Here is a 12,618-nt window from a genome sequence, read left to right on the forward strand (position 1 = left end):
CCACTGCAGTGCATAAAGGGGTACTCCGGAAACAAACATCGGTTGGTGTTTGACTGCCCTTTCCCATTCAAAGACATGCATGCTCAGCTGAGCCGAGCATGCATGTGCATAGGGAGGTGCGAAGGAATGGCTGCCAAACGAAGGATTGCGTCTAAGGCCAGCCTTGCCTGCATGGAGTCTACAAAAGCTGAGGTGACAACCAATCCTGCCGCCATTACAGCTTCCGCATGGGTTGTCACCCCCACCACTCACCCCTGAATGGTGCATCTACTTTTGCAGTGATACACCCTCAGCTCCGTGCTGCAGATATGGGTCTTGCAGGATTCTGGGAAAGCTGGAGCGCGCGTGTGTGTGTGGGGGGGGGGGGGGGGGGGGGTGCATACAGTGTGGACCCCCCCTTAGTCAGTGACCGATGACTTTGAGCCAGAGTCTAACATGGCGGAAAGAATGAAATTGCAAGGAAAACAAGGATTTAGCTGAGACGCCGCACAATGCACTACACACAAGGCAGCGGCCGTGGGCAGAGACCCCCTTCAAATCTATGCAAGCCCCAGGGTCGCCCCTCACAAAGGCGGCATTGTTGCACTGTGATCGGGTTGGATTTGCACAGTTTTAGGTTACAATGAGGGACATTAGAGCCGGGCGGGGGGAGCGATACAAGGCAGGGGCCGGGCCCCGTACAGCAGAAGGTGAGGCCGGAGGACGCTCTGCAGAGACGGCCTTGAGGGGGATTTTGTCACGCAGCTGTGTGTGCGGACCCTCCCCGGGCACCTTCGCTGGATCAGGCTTCTCCAAACAGGATTTGTGCCCCTCCTAATAGGATTAGAAGTGTGGAGCTGCCTGATAATCCAGACCCTCGGCCCCCGCACCGCATCTGAGGGATGCGAGACATGAAGGAGACCGAGGACGCGTCCGAGAGACCGCAGTGAGACCGTCCAGGGTCTGAGACCCCCATCCTGCATCTGAGGGATGCGAGACATGAAAGAGGCCGAGGACGCGTCCGAGAGACCACAGTGAGACCGTCCTGGGCCTGAGACCCCCATCCTGCATCTGAGGGATGCGAGACAAAGAAGACCGAGGGCGCTTCCGAGAGACCACAGTGAGACCGTCCTGGGCCTGAGACCCCCATCCTGCATCTGAGGGATCCGAGACATGAAGGAAGTGTGGAGCTGCCTGATAATCCAGACCCTCAGCCCCCGCACCGCATCTGAGGGATGCGAGACATGAAGGAGACCGAGGACGCGTCCGAGAGACCGCAGTGAGACCGTCCAGGGTCTGAGACCCCCATCCTGCATCTGAGGGATGCGAGACATGAAGGACACCGAGGACGCTTCCGAGAGACCACAGTGAGACCGTCCTGGGCCTGAGACCCCCATCCTGCATCTGAGGGATGCGAGACATGAAGGACACCGAGGACGCGTCCGAGAGACCTCAGTGAGACCGTCCAGGGTCTGAGACCCCCATCCTGCATCTCAGGGATGCGAGACATGAAGGACACCGAGGGCGCTTCTGAGAGACCACAGTGAGACCGTCCTGAGACTGCATCTTAAGGATGTGAGAGTGAAGAGGGGGCGTGAAAGAGACAGAGGACGTTTCTGAGAGACCACAGTGAGACTGGGCCTGAGACTGCATCTTCAGTATGTGAGAGTGAAGAGGGGGCGTGAAAGAGACAGAGGACGTTTCTGAGAGACCACAGTGAGACTGGGCCTGAGACTGCATCTTCAGTATGTGAGAGTGAAGAGGGGGCGTGAAAGAGACAGAGGACGCTTCTGAGAGACCACAGTATGAGAAGGAGAGACCATCCTGGGTTTGAAACCCCCGTCCTGCATCTTAGGGAAGCAAGAGTGAAAGGGGGCATGAAAGAGACAGAGAATGCTTCTGAGACACCACAGTATGAGACCGAGACCAATCTGCACCTAAATGATGCGAGAGTGAGGTGTGGGGGGTCCTCTGAGAGACCACGGTATAATACAGAGAGATCCTCTGGGGTCTGAGACCCCCATTCTGCCCAAGCTACCATATGATCATTCCTACGGCGGGAGAGACAGTCAATGGAGACATCTAAACAGTCTCTTTAGAGTCCACATAGAGCAGTCACTATAGGACCGCCATTACAGCTGACAGACCCCCAGAAGATATGTAACTGTACGCTCTAGTTAGAAAGGCTGGTGCAGCATTAAATCCGCTGTCCCTAAGGGACCGCAGGGCGAGCCATTGCCCGAGACCTCGCTCCCCTCGCCAGCTGTCCCTTTCTCTAAAAGCATTCTTTGGAAATTAAACTTGGCCCGGGGCAGACCGCATGAGTGTCTCATAGAAAGACATCAAACGGCGGTCTCTTCCCCGCTCCCCCGAGACATGAGTGACACGAGACAGGCCCTCGATGGAACGCGGCAGCCCGGCCTGGCGCAGAGAGCAGGTGTAATGACCCCGCCGGGCCTGTGTATGCCATGACAGGAATCCCTGGCATTGACTCGGGGCAGATGTGGGGACCGGGGCCAAGTATACTACGGCAGGGGGCGGCGGCGCGGTGGGTGGGATATTGTTTGCATGTTTTGGGCACATGCAGAAAAGAAAATGACTGGGGGGGGGGGGGATGTTTACAGGAGAACCGGCACAAAGCGAGGGATATGTATCATAGTGAAGGAGGAAAATGGGAAAGTAGTCTCGTCCTATATCCCGCTTACACACAGACCATGTCGGGACTGCAACATATTACTATGGAATAAGAGCTCCGCGCCAGGCTGCTGCTGGAAAGCCGACAGAAATATCCGCACATTTCCCGACACTTAAAGGGGGTGCAGCAGAAACAAAAAACTTAGGCTGCTTTCACATTAGCGGTTTCAATTCCGCTATTAAGATTCGTCATAGGGTCACAATACCGGAAGAAAACGCTTCAGTCTTAAGGTAACGGAAGCGTTTTTGCAGATCCCATGACGGAACCGCAAAAAACGCTAGCGTGAAAGTAGCCTTACAGCTGAATAGGTGCTAAGTGTCTGATTACTGGAGGAACCCCAAAGATCACAACAATTGGGGTCCCATGACTCCGGTTTGAACGGAGGAGCTGTAGAGCATGCCCACTACTGCTCCATTCAATCTCTGTGGACTGACTGGGATAGCCAAGAACAGCCGGGACCCTCCCACAATCAAAGGATAAGTGGTCACAGGGGGTCTGAGCTCTGGGACCCCCACCAATTACAACAACTGGAGTCCCATGACTCCGGTTTGAACGGAGGAGCTGTAGAGCATGCCCACTACTGCTCCATTCAATCTCTGAGACTGACGGCGATAACTGAGGACAGTGTTTGGACCCCCCCACAGACAGACATTGGGTAAGTGTCTGAGCTCTGGGACACCCACCAATCACAAGTATAGGAGTCCTGTGACCCCCCATTTGAATAGAGCTGTAGAGCATGCCCACTACTGCTCCATTCAATCTCTGTGGGACTGACTGATAGCCAAGAACAGCCGGGAGCCCCCCACAATCAAAGGATAAGTGGTCACAGGGGGTCTGATGGCTGAGATCCCCACCAATTACAACAATTGGGGTCCCTTGACTCCCGTTTGAATAGGGCGGCTGTAGAGCATGCCCACTACTGCTCTATTCAATCTCTATGGGACTGGCGGGGATAGCCGAGGACAGTGCTCGGACCCCCAAAAATCAGACACAGGATAAGTGTCTGATCACTGGGACCTCCACCAATCACAAGTATAGGAGTCCTGTGACCCCCCGTTTGAATAGAGCTGTAGAGCATGCCCACTACTGTTCCATTCAATCTCTAGGAGACTGACAGAGATAACTGAGGACAGTGTTTGGACCCCCCACAGACAGACATTGGGTAAGTGTCTGAGCTCTGGGACCCCCAATCACAAGAATAGGAGTCCTGTGACCCCCCGTTTGAACAGAGCTGTAGAGCATGCCCACTACTGTTCCGTTCAATATCTGTGGGACCGACTGGGATAGCAGAGGACAGTGCTGGGACCCCCCCCACAATCAGACATTGGATAAGTGTCTGGCCGCCGAGACCCCCACCGATCACAAGAACAGGGGTCCCATGACTCCCATTTGAATGGAGCGGCCGCACAGGATGCCCACTACTGCTCCAAATTCGCATTAAAATGAGCGGCAGCGCACATGCCCGACCGCTGATCCGTTTAAATGGAGGACATAGGACCCCTGTACTTGTGGGGTCTCATCGATTGGACCCCCTCCCTTATCGCTGATAAGTTTAGATTTTGGCACAACCAAATTACAGCAAAGGAAGACGATTTGCCAGACACTGCAGTATTACTACTCTCATCAGGAAAAAATGATGAAGCATTCCATGGCAGGGAGCGATGGGGGAGGTGGGGAGGATGAGGTAATCATGGGGGGGAGGGGGGAATTTGTGGTCAGAGGGAAGGGAACACAATATCATCATGAAAGGGCGTCCATAAGGGAGAATTCACACACAGCAGATCTGTTGCGGAAACTTTAGCTCCGTTCCCTCCATTCAGATGACTGGGACAAATCTGCCACATGTGAACTGACCCCCTTTCTCCCGTTCGCTAGCACCTGTACACCGGTACACACAGGGTTAAGGCCCCGGCTCTGCTATGCGGGGAGGTGTGAGGGGACTAGTCTGGAGAATCTCTCCCCTCACCTGGGAACACACAACTGTTAAATCCATCGGGGTGGGGGGAGGGGAACACTATACTTCCTCCTCGTTAAACCCCAGCCGGCCGGCCAGACACACATCAGCCCTGCGCCTCCGCTGACAGCCGCCCTATCTGTGCCCGTCCCCACACAAGTCATCCAACCACTGGGCATCTTCTAGCAGGCTATTCCTTTAAACCCCTTCATGCCGGCAGCAGTAGAACTACAAGTCTCAGCAGGCATAGAAGCAACTGGAACGCCCCACATTTTAGCCAGACACCCCCCTATTAAAAATATAGGAACCCCAACAACTATCTAAACCCCACTTCAAATATTTCAAGGAGGAATAACAGAGGAACGGCACAACGCAGAGATCCAAGATGCACCGAAATTGCTATTTCATGGGAAATACAAGCATTTACTAACGTAGAAATGTCAGGAGACGCGACAGGTCCTTTTTTTAAAGGGTGACCATCGGCTGGGTCAACCCTATTGAATCAGGTACGCTGTCTGGTAGGGTCAATCCTGCTGATCAAAATGATACCTGCCTTGTGAAAAATCGGTTGTGGCGTTCTTAAAAGGGCGTCTGCCAGCAGGATCAACCCTATTAAATCGAGCCTACGACTCAGTAGAGTGGATCCTGCTGATTAAAACGATACCTGCCTTGTGAAAATCGGTTGTGGCGTTCCTGAGAAAAAAAGACTTATTCTTTATACAAATAAGGGCTTCAGCGCGCCAAGGGGCGGGGCCTAGCTCAACTTCCCAGTGCTGGCCACGCCCCTCAGCGCCCTGAAGCCCTCACTGGTATAAAGAATAAAAGCCTTTATTTCTCAGGAACGCCGCCACCGATTTTCACAAGGCAGGTATCGTTTTAATCGGCAGGATCCACTCTACTGAGTCGTAGGCTCGTTTAATAGAGTTGATCCTGCTGGAAGACGCCCTTTAAGAAGTAAGTTTGGGTCTAGAAACTGTTTGGGTTTCCGATTAAAATTTACCAGCGCAGGAATGACAATCACGCATGAATTACACGGATTGACGAACACAAGTCGTCGTCCCCCTAATTTTGTCAGCACATGACAAAATTAAATGTGTCATTTACATAAACAGCAATCTTCCCCACGTATCCGGAACGCAATCACGCCGCTCGCAGAACCCCCCCCCCCATCCCAGAATCCCTATGTCACAACTAATCATCCAGATTGCCGAGCAACTGAACAATCGTCTCCTTTCACCGGCAGAAGTTGCAGCAAAAAAAAATATAAAAAAAATATAAAAATATTACAGAAGCGACAAGCCATTAACAGAATGTGTTACTTAGGAGCAAATAAGAGACAACATATTGTCTAGGCCGGCGCTTCATCTCCGAGAACGTGGAATCTTGGCTCTCGGGGAAAGTCGGCGGCGGAGCCAAGACAACATATTTTCATAAATTAAGCCGTGCATTAGCGGATCTCTGGTAAACTATTAGCTGGGAGCGTGCAGAGAGGGGAAAACAGATCTGCAGAGACGTGAAATAGCGTAAAGGGCAGGATCAACCCCATTTAAAAAAACAGATAGGGTTGATGCTGCTGACTAAAACTATCCCTTTACAGTCAAAAATCCCATTAGTGCCTGGACTGATTTTTCACCCCCCCCCCTCCCCCTCCACATTATCATTGTTTGCTCACCCGAGCCTTTAATCCTGTGCATGCGCCATACATTCTATCAGTATTCACCTAGGAAGCATACTGTGAATGCGCCTCTCTCCACGCACAGGAAATGGTCGCTCAACCAATTAGTGACCGGCTGTGTGTCAAGACAGGACCAGGAGGCAGAGACCAATGGGTGCTCGGCAAGTGTCTCAACGGCAGAGGTGGGGGGTACTGAGGGTCACTCAAAAAGTATTCCCCGCTGAACAACGCCTTTAAAAAGGGATGGGTCCGTTTTCTGTTCAGATTTTAAAAAATGCCATGACCCGTGTAATGCCACATGCAGAGGTGACAGTGGTCGCACCTCTACTGCGCAGGCGCTGAAAGCGTTCAAGGAGCAGATACAGCAGGACACGCCCCCTGCCGTCTTTGGGACGTGGCAGGTTGTTTGCACGTGTTATCAAAGGGCACCCAGTGGGGCTTCACTGTGCAGGGCGATGGTACCCCCGAAGCGTTTTAGCTTTACGTACGCCACTTCTTGGCCCTTCTGACCCTTTAAAGGGGTTATCCAATTTCACTAACAGCCCCCCCCCCATATGTCGGGGCCCTCACAGGTAATATACTGACGCCGCTCCTGGTCCCTGCACCGCCGCTGTTGCTTCTCCCCGTACACGGATGAAAACATCCGGTGTCAGAGGGGAGCAGCCAATGGCAGGCGGGGACAGGGACGAGCCACCCTAGCTTTACCCACGATGCTAGGGAGGCTCGTCCCTGCCTGCCATTGGCTGCTCCACACAGACACCGGATGTTTTCATCCGTGTGCGGGGAGAAGCAGCAGCGGCGATGCGGGGAGCGGGGCAAGTTCTGGGGGTCACATGGGGGAGCCGTTTGTGAAATTGGATAACCCCTTTAATTGTTTAATATTCATTTATATTCTGTGATACACAGTAGAAATGTGAAAAAACGTTACAGGCCCGAAGCCTGAGGCTGCACCACTGACAGCATCTGATAATAACATGTCTCATGGAGTGAGCGGAGCCAAGCAGTCAAAAACTCAACATACTGACCGTCCTGTGTGGTCTCACCTGCTGTGCAGGACACACCAGCCGCAATGAGGGTCTCCGGACCCCAGACACTCTCCGCACGTGTTATACCTCTGGCAGCTCTCCACGGGGACGCGGCTGACCTGTAAGCACACCAAACCCTCGTTAGCCACAATTGTCCTGCGCCCTACACAGGAGGCATCGATAACCTTAATATGTCTCATCTATCTGATATTTACACATTTACAGGAGGAATAACGGAGGAACAGCAGAATAAAGCAGGATAAAAAAATATTTTAAAAAAACGCTGGAACTGTTGGTATAGGAGAATGACCTATGGCCTGAGATGGGAATAACCCGAGTAAGCACCGGATGGCGGAGGCACGCCCGCTGCTTTCATATCTCCAGCCGCCCCCGTCCGGCGCTTGCTCAGGTTATTCCCACCTCGGCCATGAATGCCCCTTTAATGACATTCATTATCAACATTACAGACAGTCATGGCCGCCGGCGAGTCCTCGTCTCACCTGCTTCTCGCTGAGGATGTACACAGACTGCCAGTCCGGGCTGAACACCATGTCCCTCAGTATGGGCTTCCCTGGCACCACGGCCGCCGTGTCGTACAAGATGGCATCTGCGGGGCTGTCTACGCGAATCTGTCAAGGCAAGAAAACACTTGTGGTGAGCGGCGGCAGGACACTGGGGTCTTTGTGCGAGTGGGCATTGTATCTGAAGACTCCCACCCCCGCCACGTTTCTACAAATGTTCAGACATGACAACTCTCATTAGTCTCTATCACCGGGACAGATCGGGGGTCAGAGGCGGTAATGCGGGGGATGGGGCGGTGCTGACTACACGAGGGGCCCGACATTTCAGACTGTCAAAAGGGCAGAGGAAGCGAAGCTCGGCCCTTGGACAACCGTGCGACAAGCCGGAGATGCGCCATGCACACATGTCCGTGTACCAGGGGGGTGATGCTGGGCACTCGCCCGCAGCGTGAAGTACAGCATCCGCTTATAATAAAACAGAGGGTAATTCCCCTCGCCCCCGAGCAGTGCCCTGTGGGCTGCCCTCACCCCCGAGCAGTGCCCTGTGGGCTGCCCTCACCCCCGAGCAGTGCCCTGTGGGCTGCCCTAGCCCCCGAGCAGTGCCCTGTGGGCTGCCCTAGCCCCCGAGCAGGTCGCCCTGATGTGTGCCGCCCTAGCCCCCGAGCAGTCGCCCTGTGTGCCGCCCTAGCCCCCGCAGTCGCCCTGTGTGCCGCCCTAGCCCCCGAGCAGTCGCCCTGTGGCCGCCCTAGCCCCCGAGCAGTCGCCTGTGTGCCGCCCTCGCCCCAGCAGTGCCCTGTGGGCTGCCCTCACCCCCGAGCAGTGCCCTGTGGGCTGCCCTCACCCCGAGCAGTGCCCTGTGGGCTGCCCTCACCCCGAGCAGTGCCCTGTGGGCTGCCCTCGCCCCGAGCAGTGCCCTGTGGGCTGCCCTAGCCCCCGAGCAGTGCCCTGTGGGCTGCCCTAGCCCCGAGCAGTCGCCCTGTGGGCCGCCCTAGCCCCCGAGCAGTCGCCCTGTGGGCCGCCCTAGCCCCCGAGCAGTCGCCCTGTGTGCCGCCCTCGCCCCGAGCAGTCGCCCTGTGTGCCGCCCTCGCCCCCAGTCGCCCTGTGTGCCGCCCTCGCCCCGCCCTGTGTGCCGCCCTCGCCCCCGAGCAGTCGCCCTATGAGCCATGCAGTGCCCAGGCGGAGCAGTCTAAGCCCCATGCCACAGCCCACACCACTGACACTTGCCAACATTCCAGAATTTGGCAGGACATCCCACGCACCAGACTGTCAAAATAGTGTTTTATGCAGACCCCATCCCAAAATGCCGTCCATGCCCAGAGCCATGCTCGTCTGCCCCCTATGACATCATGTCACACAGCGCCGGGCACTGCCTCGTCTCTGCACAGCCTCCTGTCTGACAGTGCAGTGTTAAGTGCCGGGTTTTGCTCTCCAAGTAATCATTTCATCCATAACAACCTGCCAGTAATCGGGAGGATTAGCAGGAAATATTACGCCAGGAGGAGGGGGGAGAATGGCGCTGGTTCATCGGAGGAGGGGGGGGGGAGAATGGCGCTGGTTCATCGGAGGAGGGGGGAGAATGGCGCTGGTTCATCGGTCCAGGAGGAGGCTGGGGGGGGGAGAATGGCGCTGGTTCATCGGAGGAGGAGGGGGGGGGGAGAATGGCGCTGGTTCATCGGAGGAGGAGGGGGGGGGGGAGAATGGCGCTGGTTCATCGGAGGAGGAGGGGGGGGGAGAATGGCGCGGTCATCGGAGGAGGAGGGGGGGGGGAGATGGCGCTGGTTCATCGGAGGGGAGGGTGGGAGAATGGCGCTGGTTCATCGGAGGAGGAGGGGGGGGGAGAATGGCGCTGGTTCATCGGAGAGGAGGGGGGGGAGAATGGCGCTGGTTCATCGGAGGAGAGGGGGGGGGAGAATGGCGCTGGTTCATCGAGGAAGGGGGGAGGATGGCGGGGGAGGGGGGGGGGGGGAATGGCGCTGGTTCTCGGAGGAGGAGGGGGGGGGATGCACTGGTTCGGGTAGGGGGGGGGGGAAATGGCACTGGTTCATAGGAGGAGGGGGGGGGGGAGAATGGCGCTGGTTCGGAGGAGGAAGGGGGGGGGAAGAATGGCGCTGGTGGTTCAGAGAGGAGGGGGGGGGAGAAATGCGCTGGTTCGGAGCACAAAACTGGGGAAAACGGCACCACCTGGTGCACAGGCTGCCTCTGGTACTACAGCTCTCCCCAACAATGCTTTAAAGGGGGTGTCTAGAAATATTGAAGGTCTATCCTTAGCATCTAGAATCAATAGCAAATTAGTGACGGCCGACCACCAGAACCCCAAACAGACTGAATTGTCTGCAGCGCTCTAGTCAGATTAGTGGCCGTGCCCGGTACTGCAGCCCAGTGCTACTCACTGAAACTGGAAGAAGCTGTAATAAAGTGTAGCACCAGACATGGCCACTACCACATGCATGGCGCAGTGCCAGGTAAAACAATCACGTGCACAGGTCGCTCACCGGACTTCCGCAGCCCCTTCAATCTGCTGATCTGTTGCTTTATCGGGGGAGAGCAATCATGCCCTACTATAGTCCATTCTGATAAGGAATTCTTTAGAATTTTTGTGTCATTTTATAAGTATTTTTTGTATATTTTTAAAAAATAATTTAACCCAGATTTTCTGAATTACAATAGGCCGGAAACGGAAGGAAGCAGCATCTTCTACGGACGCCGCAGCATGTCCCTTTAATAGAGTCCGCCACTGTAAGACGGTGATCTCTCAGGCTATGGGGGGAGGGGTGCTCCTTACCGCCATGTAACCGCAGTGGCTTAAAAGCAGTCTTTCAATAAATCTGCAGAAAAATAATTAATATCCGCGAGGCCGACCTTCCACGGCAGACTGTAATTGAATGGACTGGTCGAAACCACTAAACAAGGCTGGAGGCGGCGGCCGACCAACTGGTGACCTATGTGGGGACGGACCCTTAAAGGGTCTTTTTCCTGCGGGTCCCCTGTACACAGGATGTAATTAAAGCTCGACGACTCCTTACACAAACATCACACGGGGAGACGGGAACGCTATCATTGACCCTATTTACAGGACCAGGCGCACACTGCGCCACCACTAAACCCTTGGGGCCCCATCCCCCAAACCAATTAAGGTCCCCGAGACATAATAACGATTATTAAAAGCAATAAAGAGGCAGCAACGCGACAATATCCAGGCGCGGCAGGGGTGCTAACCTTCATTATTTCCTGATAGTATTTGGGGCAGGAGGCGAAGAACGACTTCCTTACTCCAGCCCATAAATATGCATTTGTCGGTGGAGATGATGTTTCCTACGGCTCCTGTGATCTACAGGACGAATACACCTCAAAGAGGGCGATTTTAGGGGACTGTCAGGTGTGGAAAACCTGTTTCTCGCACTGTGTGCCTATGATCATGCTGCTGGGATCGTCTGATTTAATGCTCAGTTTTTCTACAGCGCCTCTAAAGGGAAAACAGGGTACTGCAAGAGGGCAGTCCTCCAGAGCAGAAGAATGTCCAAATTACGCGCCTCCGCTAATATATAAAGGGCTCATATGACCGGTAAGGAATGAAGGGGCCACAGCGCTAGGGCCCCTACACTTTGAAGGAATGGTAGGAGTCCCACCTGATCATAAATTATGGCATCTCCTAGAGACAGGTCATCGAGTTGGGGTCGTCTAAAACAGACATCCACCCGGGACGGAAACATCTGCTGCAAATCGGTGTAAACTGGCGCTCCGCTACACTGAAACGGGTGAAATACACAGCGACACTGCGCGGCAGAAAATTTCTGGATGAGATTTGTTAAAGTCTCGCCCCCAACTCTGCGGCTACTGCAAAGTGCCGCGGACTGTTCCGGATGACAAATCTGCAGCATTTCTGTCCAGTGTGAACATGCCCTTATAAAAAAGGTAGAGATTCTGTGCATGCCCTGCGCCTCTCAGGTCAGCCTTTCCTATAATTCACAGAACGACACCTAAAAAGGGTCATTTCCAGTCGACACCCCCGTCCCTGGCCTATTAACACTCACTTAAAGGGGTTTTACGTAAATAACACACAGTCCCCTCTAAATCATGCCTTTATAGATGCCGTTAATAATACATGGTGTAAACCACTCGCCGTTAATCACCTCCCTTTTACCCATTCATTATTGATGGACCTGATGTTTACATGGAGGAGAACGATAATTATATTCATACAGCCGGCTCTGGCGCACGTGCGGCGCTGCGACGGCGGGTTCACACCTCACCTGACCAGTCTGCATACTTTTACTCTCTACGAACCCTTGTTTCTTCCCCATGATCCCCAAATTAAGGTAAGCAGACTATAATTTGTGCCTGGGATCGGCATCTGGTCAATGGCCTGTGCCTGGTATTAGATTTTAGAGTGAATGCAGTACCAGTTGCTGCCTATGGTCCGGAGTGGCGCTATCTCAAATAAAAATATGCTCTTGTAGAAACCCCTTTAAAATGTCTTAAGTCTACGTAAGGAGATTCAGAAGGGACCCTTACTTCCTACATGCTAACTTAAAGGGGTGGCCCATGAAAAACACATCACCTATCCGCAGACGTATAATTAATGAGTATCTGACCTTCAGGACCCCCGACAATGATAAAAACAGGGGTCCCTCATCTGAATGTAGCTTTGGTCACGCATTCAAGGTCGATGGGACAGACAGGCGAGCGCTATACCCCGCATAGAGACAGAATGGAGCGGTAGGCCGCATGCGTTACCACTGCACCATTCAAATGGGAGACACGGGACCCCC

General features: G+C 54.2%; 1 pseudogene; it reads right to left on the minus strand.

Annotated features, from left to right (window-relative positions):
- Positions 1-12,618, minus strand: part of LOC122919858 — a 54,304-nt pseudogene that overhangs the window by 29,051 nt on the left and 12,635 nt on the right.

This window comes from Bufo gargarizans, chromosome 9 (genome assembly GCF_014858855.1).
Source record: "Bufo gargarizans isolate SCDJY-AF-19 chromosome 9, ASM1485885v1, whole genome shotgun sequence".
NCBI classification, from domain to species: Eukaryota; Metazoa; Chordata; class Amphibia; order Anura; family Bufonidae; genus Bufo; species Bufo gargarizans.